The 19,343-nt window shown below is 36.4% G+C and overlaps 1 long non-coding RNA gene across 1 annotated transcript in view; it reads left to right on the top strand.

Annotated features, from left to right (window-relative positions):
- Nucleotides 1-18,593: 18,593 nt before the first annotated feature.
- The window catches only part of LOC149137603 (uncharacterized), an 18,868-nt gene continuing 18,118 nt past the window's right edge, over nucleotides 18,594-19,343 (top strand). The window contains exon 1 of the long non-coding RNA XR_016242020.1: nucleotides 18,594-18,801. This is a non-coding gene — a long non-coding RNA (uncharacterized LOC149137603). The remainder of the gene's footprint in view (nucleotides 18,802-19,343) is intronic.

The raw sequence follows: 19,343 nt of genomic DNA, 5'->3' as shown, positions 1-19,343 counted from the left end.
AATCCTTGCTTTCAGTTCATCTTTGGTGTGACAAGGAGTCTTGTAGGTCCCCACACATAATAATCAAGGGGGTTGCAGTCTGGGGAGTTAGGTGGCCAAATGTTAAGGGTGATATAGTCACAGAAACTGTCTGACAGCCATGACTGGGTTCTGCTGCCTGTGTAGCATAGTGCAGAGTCCTGTTGCCAGACACAGGGTCTTCCAGCAGCCACCCTCTTAACCCAGGGCAGCACTGCCTCCTCCAAGCAGTTGATATAAGCCTCCATGTTGAGTATGAGACCGTGTGGGAAGATGAATGGAGGCATAATGCCACCATCATTAGTGATCACTCCAAACACCATGATGTTAACTGGATGTTTGATTTCTATCGCTCTTAGTACATGTCCTCAGATTGACACCCAAACACTCTGAAATGTTCATATTGGAGCTTCCAACATGAATGTCAATCAGTACAGCATGTCGTTTCCAAAATTCTGGCAGAATGAATTGCATCATGGTGCTGTCTTTCCCACAGACAGTGTCCAACTGACCCTACTATACCGTGTAGTTGACAAAAATCAAAAACAATGTGCATGCATGAAATTAAAAATATAAAATAGCGACAATTTACCCATCCAACCCTGTATGTATGTGTGTGTGTGTGTGTGTGTGTGTGTGTGTGTGTGTGTGCGTGTGTGCGTGCGTGCGTGCATGTGTGTGTGTGAGTCCCACTACACAGCACTTTGGGCAAATGTCTTCTACTAGCCTTGTGAGTGAAATTGGTATGTGGAAGTTCTGTCATGTGTATACAGGGTCTTGCAGATAAATTGGAACCAATTTTAAGCAGTCTACTTAGTGGATTTAACATTTCAATTTTTGACACAACCTTCCCTGCTTGAAAATCTAATCTAATTGCTTGAAAATCTTGCTTGAAAATCTAATCTAATTCGACAACAGAAAGTCATGGAACAACAAAATCATTCCACCATTGTTGTTTTGGCACATGCCAAGCACACTCCCAATAAAATTGTTAAGTTGATGAAATTTCTAAAAGCAAGAGTTTATTGTGTATATAAACAATTTGAAGAAGAGGGAAAGATTGATTGAAAAGAACACAAGACTCGAAGTGATTGCAAGTGCAATCCAAAGTTCTTTGCAGGCCTTAAATGCTCAACTGAAGCCAACCCATTCACATCCATGACAATTCTTGCAAACAGATGTAATGTGTCCATTTCCATGGTGTCCAGAGCTGGGAACAAGGACCTTGGTATGACTAGCTATGTTCAATGATGATGCCAGCTCCTAACAACCAAGGCCAAAGCAATCAGAGTCGAGAGATGCCCAAAGCTTCTACCATTCATCAAGCATTAGGGTGCAGGAAAAATTCTTGCATTTGTGGACGAGAAGAAGTTTACTGTGGGCACTGAGGTGAATTTCAGAAATTCTTGAGTGATTGCTTACTACCCTTCTGATGTCCTGTCTCTGTGATGGTATTTGGTGCAGTGGCAAGTCATGGATCCAAACTTCATTGACTCTGGCTTAAAGATCAGCACAGAGGAGTATCTGCATATCTTGAAGAACTCTGCTACCTTGGCTGGAGCAAAAGCTTGGGCTTAACAATGTGGTGTTTATCCAAGATTCTGCACCATGCCATAGGTCAAAAGCAACATGGGCTTTCCTTGGTGAGAAGGTGCCATTTTTTGTGAGGGCTAATATCTGTCCCACTAAGAGCCCAGATCTCAACCTTCTCAATTACTTTTTATGAGGCATACTTCAAGCAAGGACCAATGCTTCACCACACTCAATTGTCAACAGCTTGAAGTCCTACATCTTGTGTGCAACACACAAAATCAAAAAGGTGGAAGTTGTAATAGCTGTAACAATAATTTTGTTCTTGTGTGGAGGCAGTAATAGCCCAAAAGGGTAGCCATGTTGAATGAAAACTGTTTTTGTTGTAATAAATGTTACAATAAAGTTATATTTGTCTACTGCCAGTATTTACAACCAGTTTTATTTATCCAAAAAATTGTCTCAATTTATCTGCAAGACCTTGTATTTGTGTATGAAAGTGCTTGTGCTTCCTTTGGTGTATGTGTGTGTGTGTGTGTGTACATATGTATGTATGTAAGTGTATCTTAAAAACCTCCTAGAGGAAGTTTTTTTGTTTACTAACTGCATGAATAATCTTAGTTAATCAATTTTATTTTTTTGTTACTTTATTCAACTCTTTATATTAAAAATGTAAATGTTCTACTGTATTTGAAATTAATATGTGAAACCAATACTCTCTTGAACTATTTTCCTTAGCCATATTGCCGATGGTTATATTTACCGATGCAGTTTAACATTTATGCTAAAATTAGACTTTGAGAGTAAAATCACTACATGTTATAAAGTAGACACATACTAAAGTAAAGATTATAAAATATTCATATGTGTGTTATGGTCTTGCAATTCAAACTGTCCTTTATAATAGTTCTTACTGTGTTAAAAACTTCTGTGAGAGAATCATACACTTATGAAGTATACACTAAGTGCACACACTTCAGTCCATTATTCCTCAGGTAGTGTTATCATGATATGACACTTGTCCATGTTTCTACAATTGAATAAAAAAAATGAAGAATGCTCACACACATACATACACAAACATACACAAACTTTGCACACACACACACACACACACCTACACAGACATGCATGCCCCAAAATCGGTTCCGTTTTTTATTTTATTTTTTAAACATTATTAATTGACATTGACACAATAAAACAATGTCAGTTTAGCAAGATAAAAGCTAATGACAAGAGTTTACACTGCCTTATGTGACACTTGATGGACTACTTCATATGCGTTCACATGAGAATTTGATATTAAACTAAAGAAAGGAAAAACAGTTATTGACAGTAAAACAAATTCAAAGTTTCCTTCTCTTAGTGACAATCACACTCTTCCCATTTTCGTATTTGTAATGTTAATTAACAGTTTCATTATGTCAATGAAATTTATTGGCCATGAAGAGAGAATGGTAAAAATAAAATAAAAACACTGGACTGTATTATATTTAAGTGTAAACAAATAGATAAGTTCAATCTTCTTGGAAAATGTTATCATTCAGATTTGAATCGTATGTGATATATTTACTGATCTTTGGAACATTTGATAGTTACTTCCTACTTGTAGCTAGTATAGTTATATTCAAACAATACAGTAGTCTTATTTCACATGGCATTGTTTAATTAATGCCAATGTGTACCTGTGTGCCTGCATGTACATATGGTTATATTTCATTATAATCTGATGGGTATATAAAATTAACTGCAGGTTAATTTTATATATCTCTAAAATTAGATATAGAAATGGAAAACAGAAAACAAATTAAGTCAGGATGTTACTAGATGAAAAAAAAAATCATTGGCTCCAAATAAAGGCACTGATATCATTTCATAGTTTCTACATATGTCATAATGTCTACAATCTTCTATGAACCAATGATGTTCTAAAGCATAATATTTACTATGATCCAATAACATACTCCATGCCACTATAATTTGTTATAGTGCACTGATATACTGGTATATCATCATTAATATCATCAACATTTAACATCCATTTTCCATCGCTGGCATAGGCTGCACAGTTTGACAGGATTCAACGAGCCACAGAGCTCTATCAGGCCCCAATGTCAGCTTTAGTATAATTTCTATAGTTGGATGTCCTTCCTGACGCTAACCACATTAGTGTTTACTGGGTACTTATTTTAGGAGACCAGCACTAGTGAAGTTGCTAAGTAACTTGCAAGACAAAGGAAAGAAATAAAGGAAAAGGGAAATAGCAGCCATTCAACTGAATGAGAAGATATTTGAGAGAAGGAGAAGAGGATTGATGCAGGTGTTGAAGTTGTAGCAAGCAACAGCATCATAAATTTGTAGATAGAACAGAAATTAATGAATTCACTAATTAATTAAGCAAGCAATTAATTGATTAATTAATTAACTAATTAAGCAAGCAACTAACTGATTAATTAATCAAGCAAGCGACTAATTAATTAAGCAAGCAAGTAACTAATTAATGAAGCAATCATTTATTTATTAACTAATTAATTAAGCAAACAAGCAACAAATTAATCAAATAATTAATTAACTAATTCAGCAAGCAAGCAACTAGCTAATTAACTAATTAATAAAACAAGTAAATGACTAATTAATCAACCAATTAATGTAAGAAGCAAGCAACTAATTAAGTTTGCAACTAATTAATTAACTAATTAAACAAGCAAGTTGCTACCAAATTAACTAATTAATTAAGAAAGAAAGCAATTAATTAATTAGCTAATTAGCTAACTAATTGATTAAGCAAGCATCTTATTGGTTAATTAATTAATAAGCAACCAAAAAACTAATTGATTAATTAAGCAAGCAACTACATGATTAACTAATTAATTAAGGAAACAAACAATTAAATAATTAACTAATTAATTAAGCAGACATGCAATTAATTAAGTAATTAATTAATTAAGCAAGCAATTAATTAAATAACGAATTAATTAAGCAAATAGGTAAGCAACTAATTAATTAACTAACTAAGCAAGCAAGCAACTAATTAATTAACTAAGTAATCATGCAGGCAACAATTTACTACCCAATTAGCAAGCAACAAATTAATTAACTAATTAATGAAGAACATAATTAATTAACCAATTAATTAAACAAGCAACAAACAACAAATGAATTAGTTAATTATTTAGCAATCAATTAGTTAATTAATTAGCATGTTAATTAATTTGTTGCTTCCTTGTTTAATTAGTTAATTCATTAGTTGCTTGCTTATCTAATTAGTGAAGTAATTAGCTCCTTGAGTAATTAGTTAATTAATTTGATTCATCCTTAATTAATTAATTGCTTAGTTAATCAATTAATTTGTTGCTTGCCAGCTTAGTTAATTAATTATTTATTTACTTAATTGATTTCTTAATAATTTCTTAATTTGTTAAATAGTTAATTAATTGCTTAATGAATTAATTGAGTGCTTAATTAATTATTTACTTGCTTAAATTATTAATCAATTAATTGCTTAATTAATGAATTACTTAATTAGTTAATAAATTAATTGTCCTATTAACTAATTACTTGCTTGCTCAATTAAGTACTTAATTAGCTTCTTGCTAAATTAATAAGTTAATTAATTGCATAATTAATTAATTATTTAATTATTTAGTTGCTTGCTGGTTTAATTGACTTGTTAATCAGTTGCTTGCTTACTTAATTGACATGTTAATTAGTTGTTTGCATGCCTAACTAATTAGTTCTGTGTTCACTTAGTTAATTAGTTAATTAGTTTCTTATTAACTTAATTAATTAATAAATTAGTTGCTTGCTTCTACTTTAATTAGTTCATTAATTAGTTGCTTGCTAGCTTAATTATTTAGTTAATTAATTAGTTACTTTATTGCCTGATGAATTAGTTAATTAGTTGCTTGATCAATAAGTTAATTAGTTGCTTACTTACTAAATTAATTCATTAGTTAGTTGCTTGCTGAATTAATTAGTTAAGTATTTAATTGCTTAATTAGTTTGTTAATTAGTTGCTTGCTTAATTAACTAATTAATTAATCAGTTGCTTGTTTACTTTATTGGTTAGTTAATTAGTTGATTGCTTGCTTAATTACTTGCTTGGTTACTTAATTAGTTACTTAATTTATTAGTTGCTTGCTTGCTTAATATCTAATTACATTGTTCCTTGCTCTATTTAATTCATTAATTAATTGGTTGCTTGCTTAATGAGTTAATTCATTAGTTGTCTGCTTGCTTAATTAGGTAATTAATTGTTGGCTTGCTTAAATAGTTGGTTAATTAGTTTGTATGCTTAATTAATAGTTGTTTGCTTTCTTAATTACTGAGTTGATTATTTGCTTGCTCACTTTATAATTTACGTAAATATTTAGTTGCTTGCTTTAGTTGCTCTACCTCTCTCTCTCTCTCTCTCTCTCTCTCTCACTCTGTCTCCCTCCCAGTCTCTCCGCCTTTCTTTAACTTCATCATCAGAACATCACCCTTCTGCTAAAATTATATTTGTCATTTTCCTTCTCTATATCCTTTTCTACTCTAGGCACTAGGCCTGAAATTTTGGGGAGGGAGGGTTAGTCGATTAGATCAACCCCAGTATGCAACTAGTCCTTAATTTATCAACCCCACCCCCAAAAGGATGAATTTGAACACAGAACATAAAGACAGACGAAATACTGCTAAGCATTTCGCCTAGTGTGCTAACATTTCTGCCAACTCACCACCTTCTCTCATTCTCTATATCATTACTTTCAACTTTTTAACTACATAATATATATTATGTTCTTTCTACCTCATGTCATGGATACTTTGTTCTCCCGCTTTTTCTTTCTCCTTTTTTTCTTTCTTTCTCTCTCACTCTTCACCTTACCCTCTTTTTCTCTCCTTTTCCTTTCTCCCTCTTTTTCTCTTGCTCTTCGCCTCCTACCTCATGAACATTTCTCTCTCCCTTTTTCTCTCCCTCTTTTTCTCTCTCTCTTTTTCTCTCTCCATCTTTTTCTCTCACTCTTCCCCTTATCCTCTTTTCTTTCCCCTTTTTCTTTCTCCCTCTTTTTCCCTTGTTCTTTGCCTTTCCCTTCAGCTGATCACATGAAAGCATTACAACTAATCATGGGAGAGATATGAGGGAGAAATATGGGGGAGAGAGATGGGGGAATTAGGAGAGGGGGAGTTAGGAGAGGGAGGGGAGATAGGAGAGGGGGAGTTAGGAGAGGAAGGGGAGTTAGGAGAAGGAGGGGAGTTAGGAGAAGGAGGGGAGTTAGGAGAAGGAGGGGAGTTGGGAGATAGGGGAGGGAGGGGAAGGAGAGGTGGTGGTGAGTGATCTTTTTTTTTGTAATCTTTTTTGAATAAAGTTTTTTTTTCCTCCATTACCTAGCCCATCTGTTATGCTTTCATGTGATTAGTTGAAGAGAAAGGTGAAGAGCAAAAGAAAAAGGAGAGAGAAAAAGAAGGTAAGGCAAAGAGCGAGAGAGAGTGCTGTATATTAAATCTATAAAATTTTGCATAACGTATATAAAGTGTATATAGGCGATGACTTCTGACCGAGACCTCTGGAAATATGCTGTGCGTGAGAAGAGCCGGCAAGCCAAGTGAGACCTAAATCTAAGGCCTCAGCCAGTCCACTTATGCGTACCTTCTTTCATTGGACGCTAAATTCCACTTGCGAAGACCTGTTGAGGCAAGTGAAATCGAAATCAAAATAGAATTAAATTCGACGACTGGCACCTATGCCAACGTCGTCTCCTTCATTGGATACAAAACTCAGCTTGCGAAGACCTGTTGGGGCAAGCGAAATCGTGATGGCACCTGTGCCCAGCATCGCTTTTCTGGCACTTGTACCCGTGGCATGTGTAAGGACTTTCGAGCGAGATCGTTGCCAGTGCCCCTGGACTGGCTCTTGTGCGGGTGGCACGTAAAATACACCATTTTGAGCGTGGCCATTGCCAGTACCGCCAGACTGGCCTTCGTGCCGGTGGCACGTAAAAGCATCCACTACACTCTCGGAGTGATTGGCGTTAGGAAGGGCATCCAGCTGTAGAAACTCTGCCAAATCAGATTGGAGCCTGGTGTAGCCATCTGGTTTCACCAGTTCTCAGTCAAATTGTCCAACCCATGCTAGCATGGAAAGCGGACGTTAAACAATGATGATGATATAAGATGCATTAAGTAATATCATATTCCAATTTCTTCCACTTTTCAATGATTCACAGATGAACAATTATCTTTCGATATAGACACAACACAGGCTACACTTTCGAGTGTTTTTCATAAAGTTTTCAGAAACAACCCAAATTTACCATTAATTCTGTGAAATATTCCCAGGTCCTGCTAGTACAAATAAATACCAGTCAAAGAACTGGGTTTAATCAGGGCTGATCTCGACCTAACCAACATCAGCAAACCATAAAGTTATTGTCACAGCATGGCCACTGTCCTATGACTGAAAGTAGCAAACAAATAAACAAAAGAAAACCTGTCTGTCTGTCTCTTTCTCTCTCTCTCTCACTCTCTTTCTCTCTCTTTCTATCTATCTATCTATCTATCTATCTGTCTGTCTGTCTATGTATCTATCTATCTATCTATCTATCTATCTGTTTGTCCATCTCTCTCTCTCTCTCTTTCTCTCTCTCTTTTTCTCTCTCTCTCTCCCTCTCCCTCTTTCTCTCTCTCTCTTTCTCTCTCTCTTTTTCTCTCTCTCTCTCCCTCTCCCTCTTTCTCTCTCTCTCTCCACACACACACACACACACACACACACACACACACACATGACAGTGTAGTTAAGAAATTTATTTTGCAACTTCATGATTTTAGGTTCAGTCCCATTCAGCACCACTTAAGGCAAGCAATTTCTACTGAAGCCCTGGGCTGAAAAAAACTTCATCAATGGATTTGGTCAACAGAAACTGAAAGTACCTCTTTGCATATATGTATACACAGTTAACTGCCAATTATCCAGCATCTTTGGGACTTGGGTAGTGCTGGATTAGTGATTTTGCTGGATTAGTGATTTTGCTGGATTATTGGAAATGGGCTGTGCGTGAGAAGACCCGGCAAGCCAAGTAAGATCGTTGCCAGTGCCCCTGGACTGGTTCTTGTGCGGGTGGCACATGAGATGCACCATTTTGAGCGTGGCCGTTGCCAGTACCGCCTGACTGGCTCCTGTAGGATTTTCGAGCGAGATCGTTGCCAGTGCCCCTGGACTGGCTTGTGCGGGTGGCACATAAAAGACACCATTTCGAGCGTGGCCGTTTTCGTGCGGGTGACACGTAAAAGCACCCACTACACTCTCTGAGTGGTTGGCGTTAGGAAGGGCATCCAGCTGTAGAAACTCTGCCAAATCAGACTGGAGCCTGGTGTTGCCATCCGGTTTCACCAGTCCTCAGTCAAATCGTCCAACCCATGCTAGCATGGAAAGCGGACGTTAAACGATGATGATGATGATTGATTATCAATTGTTTCTTTGACTCACTGTTAACAAAGAAATGGAGTACCTGGTCTTTCTGTTTCTTTTTGTTTTTTTTTTTATGTCGTAAACTGTCAAAGATCCAACATTGTATAATTCACACAATCTTTTCGCAGGGACACCACTGTCAAGTTTTTCCAACAGTTCAACTTTTTCTTTTATGAATAATGTACAGTGTTTACACTTTACACCACGAGAAGCACTTCCTTTATGCATTGCAACAATGGCTGGGGCTAAAAGTGAAAATAATAATGATAATGAAATAATAATAAATGAAAGAAAAAAAAACTGTAAAGGCCTGTCTTTATTTACAAATGAAGTGAGTGTGTTTATGCAAGCAAACAGCACCAACAAATTGTAACAACTGGTTAGTGTGGTGACATGGGAAATTTGAAAGTTTTCTAGCTAAAATTAATGCCAGAGTACTGATTTTGCCACATTACAGGTTGCCGATTTAGTGACAGACTACTGTACTTGCTTAGTTACTTACTTGCTGATGACAGCCCATTAAAGGTGATGACAGTGTCAATTCAAGACATCCAAGTCTATATGTATGTGTCTCCCTATCTTGATGTTATATGCTAATTGCAAGGAAATGCCACTGTCAGATAAGTACTGTTGCTCGTTTGCAATCTTTTTTGAAAATATGGCCATGGCTGTGTGGTAAGAAGCTTGCTCCTCGACCATATGGTTCAGGGTTCTGTACCACTATGTGGCACCTTGAGCAAATGTCTTCTACCATAGCTTTGGGCCAACCAAAGCCATGTGAGCGGATCTGGTAGATGGAAACTGAAAGCAGCCTGTGGTGTGCATATACAGGGTGCAACGGGTAAATTGTCACCATTTTATATTTTTAATTTCATGCATATGCATTATTTGCTTTTGATTTTGTCAGCTACACAGTACAGTAGCATCAGTTGGGCACTGTGACAAAAACAGCACCATGATGCAATTCACTTTGCCAGAAATTTGGAAATGACATGCTGTACTGCTTGGCATTTGCACCAGAAACTCCAATACAAACATTTCAGAGTGTTTGAGTGTCAATCTGAGGACAGTGCAGAGGATTTGGAAAGAGTTGGATGAGCCGAATAGTGATTACGGAGGTACAGCAGCTCGGAAAACTAACTCTGATCATTTTGATAAGAAAAGAAATACAAGCCATGATTGACAATGATCCCTCCAAGTCAATCAGGTCCATTGCCAGGGACATGAGAGTGTCTGAGTTTTTTATCAGGCAGGTAGTGCATGAAGACATTTGGTATTCCTCATACAAGATGAGAAAGGGCCAATTTTTATCTGAAGCCATCAAGGAGAAGAGGAAATACCGTGCTACAAAGCTTTTGAACAAACTCAAGCGTCTCCTCCAACTGAACATATTTTGGTTTTTCTCAGATGAGAAAAATTTCTGATAGGATCAAATGGTGAACACACAGAACAACAGTTGTATTGCCATGTCCCCAAAACATGTACCGGGTGTGATAAAAATCAAATATCCACTCAACATCATGGTGTTTGGAGTGATCACTAGTGATGGTGATGTTATGCTGTCATTCATCTTCCCACAAGGCCTCAGACTCAACATAGAAGCCTACATCAAGTGCCTGGAGGAGGTATTGCTGCCCTGGACAAAGAGGGTGGCTGCTGGAAATCCTTATGTCTGGAAACAAGCAGGAGAACCCAGTCATAGCTGTCAGACAATTTCTGCAATCTTATCACCACTAACATCTGGCTACCTTACACCCCAAACTGCAACCCCCTTGATTATTATATGTGGGGTGCAGTTGAGTGAGAGATCAACAAGACTCATTGTAAAACCAAAGATGAACTGAAGGCAAGGATTATAGTAGTATTCACCAACTTAAACAAGGAGAGTGTTGCAAGAGATTCCAAAATCATCTGGAGGCCATGGTTGAAGTGAATGGCGATTTTATGGAATAAATTTACTCTTTAGTATTTCAAGATATCTTTATGTAATTTTAGTAAATATATCTGTTAAAATGAGATGTCAGAGTTATTTTTATTTTGGCGTAAATTAGACAATATATTCACTACACCCTCTGTGTGTGTGTGTGTGTGTGTGTGTGTGTGTGTGTGTGTGTGTGTGTGCAGCTGTGTGTGTCTTTGTGTCTGTGTTTGTTCCCCCACCCCATCACCATTTGACAATTGATGTTGGTGTGATTACGTCCCCATAACTTAATGGTTTGGCAAAAGAGACTGTTAGAATAAGTGCTAGACTTTAAAAAATAAGTCCTGGGATTGATTTGTTCAGCTCAAACCCTTCAAGGTAGTGCTCCAGCATTGCCACAGTCAAATGACTGAAACAAGTAAAAGAATAAAAGAATACTGTTCATATTTGATGGAAATATTACTTCTTTGGAAACAGACAAGACTTGGTGAGCAGAAAAGCATCCAGTCCTAGAAGCTTGCCAAAGCAGACAATGAAGCATTATGCAGTCCTTGGACCATCAGATCCAGTCACATCCAACTCAAATTCATGCCAGCATGGAACATGGATGTTATATGATGATAATATATATATATGTCTGAAGCCTTTCATCAAAATTGAATGACTTATAAATTTCTACACCTATTGCAAAATAGTTAGCAGTTAACCTATCAGTGGGATCATATAGATTTTCCAGAATTTCACTCAATTGATTTTGCTGCAATTGTCTCCCTTACTAGCCTGTTAAGGGAGACAATTGTTCATGTCTGTCTATGTATATATGTATGTATGTATGTGTGTGTGTGTGTGTATATATATATATATATATATATATATATATATATATATATATATAGATGTGTATGTGTGTGTGTGTGTGTGTGCATGGCTTCCGTCCCACTATGCAATGCTTTGGACAAGTGCCTTCTACTAGTCTTGTGAGTGAATTTGGTGTGTGGAAGTTCTGTAATGTGTATACATGTGTGAAAGTGCTTGTGCTTCCTTTGGTGTGTGTGTGTGTGTGTGTGTGTGTGTGTGTGTGTGTGTGTGTGTGTGTGAGTGTGTGTGTGTGTGTGTGTGTGTGTACATATGTATGTGTGTAAGTGTATCTTAAAAACCTCCTAGAGGAAGTTTCTTTGTTTACTAACTGCATGAATAATCTTAGTTAATCAATTTTATTTTTTGTTACTTTTTTCAACTCTTTATATTAAATATGTAAATGTTCTACTGTATTTGAAATTAATATGTGAAACCAATACTCTCTTGAACTATTTTCCTTAGCCATATTGCCGATGATTATATTTACTGATGCAGTTTAACATTTATGCTAAAATTAGACTTTGAGAGTAAAATCACTACATGTTATAAAGTAGACACATACTAAAGTAAAGATTATAAAATATTCATATGTGTGTTATGGTTTTGCAATTCAAACTGTCCTTTATAATAGTTCTTACTGTGTTAAAAACTTCTGTGAGAGAATCATACACTTATGAAGTATACACTAAGTGCACACACTTCAGTCCATTATTCCTCAGGTAGTGTTATCATGATATGACACTTGTCCATGTTTCTACAGTTGAAAAAAAAATGAAGAATGCTCACACACATACATACACAAACATACACAAACTTTGCACACACACACACACACACCTACACAGACATGCATGCCCAAAAATCGGTTCTGTTTTTATTTTATTTTTTAAACATTATTAATTGACATTGACACAATAAAACAATGTCAGTTTAGCAAGATAAAAGCTAATGACAAGAGTTTACACTGCCTTATGTGACACTTGATGGACTACTTCATATGCGTTCACATGAGAATTTGATATTAAACTAAAGAAAGGAAAAACAGTTATTGACAGTAAAACAAATTCAAAGTTTCCTTCTCTTAGTGACAATCACACTCTTCCCATTTTCGTATTTGTAATGTTAATTAACAGTTTCATTATGTCAATGAAATTTATTGGCCATGAAGAGAGAATGGTAGAAATAAAATAAAAACACTGGACTGTATTATATTTAAGTGTAAACAAATAGATAAGTTCAATCTTCTTGGAAAATGTTATCATTCAGATTTGAATCGTATGTGATATATTTACTGATCTTTGGAACATTTGATAGTTACTTCCTACTTGTAGCTGGTATAGTTATATTCAAACAATATAGTAGTCTTATTTCACATGGTATTGTTTAATTAACCCTTTTGTTACTGTATTTAGTTTGAGATGCTTTGTGTTTCTTTCAGTTAATTTTAAATATAACAAAGAATTTAGTAAAATAACTTAGTTATCATTAAGCTAGTGTTAGGAACATAAATTATGACTAAGGTTTTGGTGGAAGATTTTAATTCAAAGCTTATGAAAACAAGACATTTGTACTACAGAGCCAGAGCCGGTTTCAGCTGGGTTGGTATCAAAAGGGTTAATGCCAATGTGTACCTGTGTGCCTGCATGTGCATATGGTTATATTTCATTATCAGCTGATAGATATATAAATGGAAAATAGAAAACAAATCAGTTCAGGATGTTGCCAAATGAAAACAAATCATTGGCTCCAAATAAAAGCCCTGATATCATTTCAAAGTTTCTACATATGAACCAATGATGTTCTAAAGCCTAATATTTACTATGATCCAATAACATACTCCATGCCACTATAATTTGTTATAGTGCACTGATATACTGGTATATCATCATTAATATCATCAACATTTAACATCCATTTTCCATTGCTGGCATAGGCTGGACAGTTTGACAGGATTCAACGAGCCACAGAGCTCTATCAGGCCCCAATGTCAGCTTTAGTATAATTTCTATAGTTGGATGTCCTTCCTGACGCTAACCACATTAGTGTTTACTGGGTACTTATTTCAGGACACCAGCACTAGTGAAGTTGCTAAGTAACTTGCAAGACAAAGGAAATAAAAAGGAAAAAAAAGCACCCATTCAACTGAATGGGAAGATATTTGAGAGAAGTAAAAGTGGATTGATGCAGGTGTTGAAGTTGTAGCAAGCAACAGCATCATAAATTTGTAGATAGAACAGAAAGCAGGGAGATGATGTGCAGTATGAGAGTTGGGGAGGAGATGAACAGTGGCAGAAATGAAGGTCAGAAGTACATGAGGGTGACCATAAGAAATGAGGCAACAGAAGTGGTGGAGGCATTGAAAGTGGATTTGAGAGGATATTGAGAGTGATAGCAGATAGAAGACTAGAACACTTAACAGCCACCACTAGCAAATGAGATTGACTTGGTAACATGTACCAAGCTTTCACAAAATGTTTTAGATGCCTATGTCATTGCATGCAGACATAGGTGCCCTCTTAGTCCTACTTTTGATCCAGCAGAACATCCAAGATATGACAGCTTGTGAAAGTAAAGGCTGCACTGGTGCTCAGCTAGTGCTCATTTCAGATGTGTAGACTGGAGCAACATGAAATGAAGTGCCATACTCAAGGACACAATGCACAACCCAGTCCAGGAATTGAACTTGTAACCAACCACTAGGTCAAAGTGACCAATAAAATATAAACCAAACTTTAAAAAAATAATAACTACTGGGGTCAATTTATTTGACTGAAACCCTTCAAGATGATGCTTCAACAAGGCCACAGTTCAATGACTGAAGAAAGTAAAGGATAAAAATATTTCCCTATCTCCATCATTTATTACAACCCACCCTAACAGTTGAGGGAACCCGTGGAAGAGGTAGGCCCAGGAAGACCTAGGCTGAGATGGTGAGGCAAGACCTTCGAACATTGGGCCTCACCGAGGCAATGACTACTGACCGAGACCTTTGTAAATGTGCTGTGCGTGAGAAGACCCGGCAAGCCAAGTGAGATCGTTGCCAGTGCCCCTGGACTGGCTCTTGTGCGGGTGGCACATAAGATGCACCATTTTGAGCGTGGCCGTTGCCAGTACCGCCTGAATGGCCTTCGTAGGATTTTTGAGCGAGATCGTTGCCATTGCCCCTGGACTGGCTCTTGTATGGGTGGCACATAAAAGACACCATTTTGAGTGTGGCCGTTGCCAGTTCTGCCTGACTGGCCTTCGTGCGGACGACACGTAAAAGCACCCACTACACTCTCTGAGTGGTTGGCGTTAGGAAGGGCATCCAGCTGTAGAAACTCTGCCAAATTAGATTGGAGCCTGGTGTTGCCATCCGGTTTCACCAGTCCTCAGTCAAATCGTCCAACCCATGCTAGCATGGAAAGCGGACGTTAAACAATGATGATGATGATGATGACTACCATACATCTATATCATTACAATATCTATGATCTACAATTATCTTTCAAAAATAGTAGCATAGCATTACAATTTATTACATTAGTCTTCATTCCTCCCACTTACCATGAAACATTAGATAATAAGGGCTCTACCTAGTACAAATGCAAGTCCTGTCATGAGCCCGCTCCTAAGTCAGACCAAGCCTTTATCTGCTAGGTCTTCCTCTACTGTCCTCAACCAGATTTTAACAAAACTGTTTCACTTCCTATGCCCTCTTTCTTGAGAAAGACTCTTAATGGTCTCCTCACAGGTATGCATAATACATGGCCAAGTATTTTCCATTGTTTCACAATGATAGTATCCTATAATTTACTCAGTCAAATCCTTCTACATTAGTGATGTAGAAATGCTAAGAATTCCTTTCATAATCCACTATAATCCACTGCATTATCAGCATATCATTGTAACCTATAATGATTTATTATAATCCACTGATATACTCTCATGTAACTATACCTTTAATCTGCTATAGCCAATTGGTACATTTTATGACATTATGGTGTCTATAATATGATAGGTGTTGATGTGGCTGTGTGGCTAAGAAACTTGCTTTCCACCTCCTACTGCATAGCATCATGGATAGGTGTCTTCTACAAGAGCCCTGGGCTGTCCAAAGCCTTGTAACTGGATTTGGTTGATAGAAACCAAAAGAAGCCCATTGTATGTATATATATATATATATATATATATATATATATATATATAAAGGTTATGAAGGGTAAAGGAGTCAACCAGACCCTAATGATACAGGTAATACCGAGTAAGTGCTGTATACCAACTAGTTTTGCCCCAGATGTGGTTGCAACATGAATGGGGAATATAACATGGGTCGTGTATTAGCGTGTGTATAGTTAAAAAGAATGAGATAAAGAGACTAATGGCATAAGTATTACTATTACTGTCTCCGATGAAGGGATAGGGATACAGTGAATTTTCCCTGAAACAGCTGTAAGACATTCTACATAAAATATAAATTTACTTATGCCATTGGTCTCTTTATCTCATTCTTTATATATGTGTGTGTGTGTGTGTGTGTGTGTGTGTGTGTGTGTGTGTGTGTGTATAGTGATTGCATCACCTAATGGATAAAATGTTTGACTTTGAATCAAAAGATTGCGAGTTTGATTCTTGTCATGGTCAAATAATCTGTTCAAGGTGGTGCCCTACCATGTCTAATGACTGAAACAAATAAAAGATAAAAAATAAATATCATCATCATCATCATTCTTTAATATATGCTTTTCATGCTGGCATGGGTTGGACGATTTGACAGGAGCTGGCCAGGCAGAAAACTGCACCAGATTTCTGTGTCTGTTTTGGTAAGGTTTTTAGGTTTTTACGGCTGGATGCCTTTCCTAACACCAACCACTCAGCAGAGTGTTATATATATATATATATATATATATATATATATATATATATATATATATATATATATATATATATATATATATATATATATATATGTGTGTGTGTGTGTGTGTGTATATGTTATATAAATATATACATATAATATGTATATGTTTAGTGTGTGTGTGTGTGTGTGTGTGTTTGTATTTACCTGTATCTAGACATCATATGATGGTTGCAAATGTGCATTATCATAATACAAGCAAATTTGTTCATTTCCAGTCTTCTATGAAAAGCATGTCAGGCCATGGGGAAATGTTACCTTGCATGAAACAGGCGAGAGTTGGGTATGAAGAAGCACACCTGGTCAAAAAAAAACCTGCCTCAATAGACTCCATCAAAGTGATACAAGCAAGGAAATGTGGACATTGAAATGATGGTGATGATGATGATCCTACTGTCGTCTATGACACTATAATAGACCTATGAAAGTTGATTCTCTATATTGAGATTGATTATCATCTTTCTTGCAAATGCATTCCTCATATTTATAAATGTTTTATTCACTCTTGTAAGGAATCCCTTTGTTACATTTCAGCTGATATCCTGCTGATGTTCTTTCTTACTTTAATCAAGTTCAGAAGTAAATTTCCAATATTATTGGTTCTGTTTTGAGAGCTAAACTTCAACCCGTCTCACACCACCTGGACATTGCTTCCTTATCCCTATTCCATAAATAATTCCATTGAACTTTCTTCTCTTGTATCTCCTCTTAAAATTACTAGTCATGTAGCGCATCTTTCTCCAATTTATCCTTTCACTGTTGTTATCCTCTCCTATAAGAAATGTTTCGACTCCAGCCATTTCTTTCCTTGAACAGCTGTCTTATAGATCCCTTTTCTTTCTTGTTTCCATAGATAAATACAATCTTAACTCTTTTCATTCTTGCATTAATCGTTCTATAATTCTTCAGGCAGATTCTCATTAGATTTTTTCTTTCTTTTTTTCTCGTACTCCCATCATACTAAGTGGTTAGTTGAAGCTTGTTTTATTGTTCGTTGCTTGCCACCTTGTTGGGAGTGGCTTCCAAAAAAAAAATAATCTACTCAGTCACTAAAACCCAGAGGTTCTCAAACTGACCCACCCTTACCCCATAAAAAAAATAATAATTAGGGATTTGTTTTTGCCCATATAATTCTTCTCTCTCTGCCATGGTGCTTGTTAAGTTAAAAAAGTTTAAAACCATCTTGATTTTATTAAATATGGTATTTTCATTCACCCATTTTCAGTCTTCATAGACCCACCCTCAGGAAGTGAGAGATGTTGGCTCCCCCAATGAGAAACTGCTATTACCTACAAAATCTATAGTGAACAGAAAGACAATAAGCTAGAAGTTAGCTATAGATTTCACTATAAGCTCTATTGTTTACGAAAATTCACAGCCGTGTCCTTATAATTGACAGATTAATTACCATTTCACTATAGAGTTTACAATCTACTACGTCACTAAATATAAAATGATCTGCTATAATCCACTGTAATACTTCTACTAAAACTATGATCTTCTATAGCCCACTTTTTATATATTATGTAAGTTACATATAATTAGTGATCAAAAAATAACATTTCTGTCCGATGAGACGTTTGCATTTTTCTGAATCTGTAACTGCGTGTGTGAGTGTCCTATTTTTGATTAATTACATAATCAAACGTAACATAACTGTTTATATAATTAAAGTTGGTGACGCCTTTTAATAACATCAAAACAGTCTCATTGCTTCAGTTGTTCAAGCCTTTAGCAGTTTAATCATCACACCCAGCAATACTAGTTGTTGACAGTTGTCTCAAGTAAACTCAAAACTTATGCTATGCTAACGATGCTGATGTTGACACTTAAGAAGTGGATGACAACGTCAAGTATGACAGTGATAATGGTGGCGGTGGTGACATAGGAGGAGGGAGGGATGGTGGTAATGATATTTGATGAATAACGAATAGGAGGTTAACAAAAGCAGCAACAATAATACTTCTGTTGTAGCTGATGGTGACGATGATGGTGGTGATTACAACAGTTATTGCTGCTCTCAGTGCTGTAAATTTCTTTCAGCAACTATATTAACCTAACAAGTGATCCATAATTAATTATAGTACTGCTGTACTTCCCACTCGACCCGACAACTTAACATCCTATCTCACAGTGAGTATAGCATACACGGAAAGGACACACACACACATATAATGTAATCTCGTTGACATGTAAATAGTGTGCATTGGTGGAGCAGTTATCTACTGTTCTCTGTCCTAATCTCAACTTGTTATGGTATGACTGCACTGTAAACTGGACGAGCCTTTGTCTTTAAGGGCCAGAAATATAATTCACTCATGTTATTTCATGTTTACTTATCCAATACTTCTTTCTTTCTACTTTCGCCGCTGCACCACCCTACACAACTGAAGTGGGTAACTTGCCAAACATTTTTTCTACATGCTACAGATATACCTGTCTGCTTGCCTACCTGGCTACCTGCACATACTGCTCTCTCTCTCTCTCTCTCTCTCTACACACACATACACACATGTATCTCACAGAACTGAAAAGAACACACCCACATTTCACCTTGTTACTTTACGGTTCTACCAATATAGAAATTTGTTTCTTCACAATAGGTTTTGGTATTGGGATAATTACAACTATGCCTGGTTGTTTACTGCAGTTTCAGGACACGCGGTAGTAGTTGG

The sequence above is a fragment of the Octopus bimaculoides genome, chromosome 1, assembly GCF_046866305.1.
Source record: "Octopus bimaculoides isolate indiv1 chromosome 1, ASM4686630v1, whole genome shotgun sequence".
NCBI classification, from domain to species: Eukaryota; Metazoa; Mollusca; class Cephalopoda; order Octopoda; family Octopodidae; genus Octopus; species Octopus bimaculoides.
The sequence above is the reverse complement of the archived record's forward strand: the minus strand, read 5'-3'. Positions and strand labels throughout refer to the sequence as shown.